The following is a 2,468-nucleotide window of genomic DNA, read 5'->3' on the forward strand; positions in this document are numbered from 1 at the left end:
AAAAAAAAAAGGAAAATCAGAGGAACACAAAATCAGTTTTATAATCATGAGGCATGACATTAATAAAATTGCTGCTGTGAGTGTCTGTATGCGAGTGTGTGTGGAGATCATAAAATAAAACTTGGTGAAAATAATCTGGAAAAAGACCCTAGAAATATATTGAGAATGYTGAACCTAAAACTTAATGTAAAAATGCACTTTACAAAATGTAAGATAGGTTTTGAAAACTCAATCCAGAAAATTCAGGAACTTCAGAAAAAATAAAATAAAATCCTGAACTAACAGGATATCTCTCAAAAAGCTCCTCCCCGCCTTCTCTGATTGACCTGACTGAACATCATCCATGTCTTACCTGTGTTCGCTCAAGGTGGCATTCTTTAGTGTTTATTCAAAAATAAGAACACAAAATAAGCAGTTTAAGGAGATTCAGAAGCAATTGGTGCTGAACTGGGTTTTTGTAACTTGGTAGAACTTGGTAGGACTTGTTGCATGTAAATAACAAAAAAAAAAATACTATGTAATAAAGGTAATGAGCAAACTTTCCAAGATGCTTTTGCTTTAAATTACTTCCTTGTTGAACATCTGTGCCTCTGCCTTCAAAGCATCTGTGAGTTCTAATGAACTCGGGAAATAAATTATGTTAATTGTTGGTAGTGTTTACGGTGAGTCTGCAGTTCATGGTGCTCTGCGTTTATTTCCTTGATGTTCACTCAAACACCTAACCATGTCCTATCAGCAGTTATACACGCCAAGTTTCCTAAATCAACCTTTTTGGCTCTATTCGTTTTAATCTCAGAATATAAATAGGCATCGCTCTCTTATTAAGCACAGCTTGTTAGCCTTGAGATAATCACACTTATTTTTCTTTTTAGACTTGTTATGCCTTTTATTTACTGCTCACATATATTAAACATGCATGTTTATGAATAATGTGAAAATATCTCATCACTTGACTCTGTGCCATTACGTCATATTTCTATTTAGTCATCCACAAGCAAAGTATTTTGTGAAAAAAATCAACATTATAAAATTTTACATCTATTATTCCATTTCACAGTCCAGTCAAGATTGCTTTGAGACATTTTGTTGTAGAGTCACAAGTTTTTTTTTTTCTTCTTGCAGAGAGATTTGGAGGAGATTGTGCATGTTGTCAGCAAAGCAAATCAGCTCATTGTGAAGGCTGTAGCTGGAACAAGTCTATGTATGTGTGTGTGTGTGTGTGTGTGTGTGTGTGTGTGTGTGTGTGTGTGTGCGCGCTCAATTTGATTTAGGCAACAAACAGATGAAGAGGAGGCAAAACCTGCTGGTGTGTAATATGCCACTGTCCAACCCCCTACCCATTCAAACCCATATGCTCACACAGAAACACACACGCAGCCAGACAGGCCCAATGTGACCCCTGGCGCCCCAACGGCGAGCGTGATGTCGGCTGTCTGACAGTTTGTCAGCAGGTCCTGATAAACTCGGCCTCTAACTGTTCACAAAGGTCGTTCTGTCTCCTGCTGACCAGCTAGACCTTTCCACGCTTGTGACTATGCAACTTCACCTTTCCTGAGTCCTTTACCCGGCAGGCTAAGCACTGCTGTGGCTTGTAAATGAGCCCAGTCTCACACTGACTTGCTCATTTTTTAAACTGTGAAATGACATAAAAAACACATTCTACATCTGTCAGAAGGTCTGACCTTAGCCAATTGCAATGGTCTAAGCAAACAAATCTTTGTTTACTTTTATTTATATTTCATTTTAGAGCTTTCGTCTATAGCAGTGGCTTTTCCAGGCTGTTAACATCATTTAATAATTCCTGCTAAAAAAAATCAGGTTTAATGGGTGATCACCAGTGGAGAACACTGAAGTGAATTTGGTCCCAATAATATGACAGAGCAAACAGATTTAGGTCCACACCATATGAGTTATACTTGGATCACAGACAGCCAATCACACACACACATGCACATCCAGTCACCTCCAGCAGCAAGCAGAATTGGGCTGTCAGTCAAACAGGCAACTTTAAAAAGAGCACTGAGSCCTGGAAGAGATATTAATGAATAAAACAATAAAACAGCTTTGGGCACACACACGTACACAGTTCAAAGTCTGCCAAAATGGAGATGATCCAACATTTTTCCAGCCAGCTGTTCTGTATCACCTGCATGCACATGGGTTTATACATATACTGTACACTAAAAGGTTTTGCTTTCACCTTATGTCTCCTCATCTTTCTCCTAGAGTTATTGAGGTGATGATCAAACTGTGAGATAGAAATCTTTCAGTTGATCCTTATTTACGAAACTCTATTTCACACTGTCTGGACTTTGTGAGTTTTTGTGTTCACATACAAACATACAGCTTTTTATCTGATGCAATGTCCACATGCTGATAACGAGAGCACACGTTGTTTTAAAGTGAGACCAGATCAGTTTTTCTTTACAGATGCCTTTTGTTTCTTGTCTTGAAAACTTATTTATTTA

At 38.1% G+C, this 2,468-nt stretch overlaps 1 protein-coding gene across 2 annotated transcripts in view; it reads left to right on the forward strand.

Annotated features, from left to right (window-relative positions):
- The window catches only part of fgf12a (fibroblast growth factor 12a), a 20,951-nt gene that overhangs the window by 16,745 nt on the left and 1,738 nt on the right, over nucleotides 1–2,468 (forward strand). The window lies entirely within an intron of this gene.

The sequence above is a fragment of the Austrofundulus limnaeus genome, unplaced genomic scaffold (genome assembly GCF_001266775.1).
Source record: "Austrofundulus limnaeus strain Quisiro unplaced genomic scaffold, Austrofundulus_limnaeus-1.0 Scaffold6, whole genome shotgun sequence".
NCBI classification, from domain to species: domain Eukaryota; kingdom Metazoa; phylum Chordata; class Actinopteri; order Cyprinodontiformes; family Rivulidae; genus Austrofundulus; species Austrofundulus limnaeus.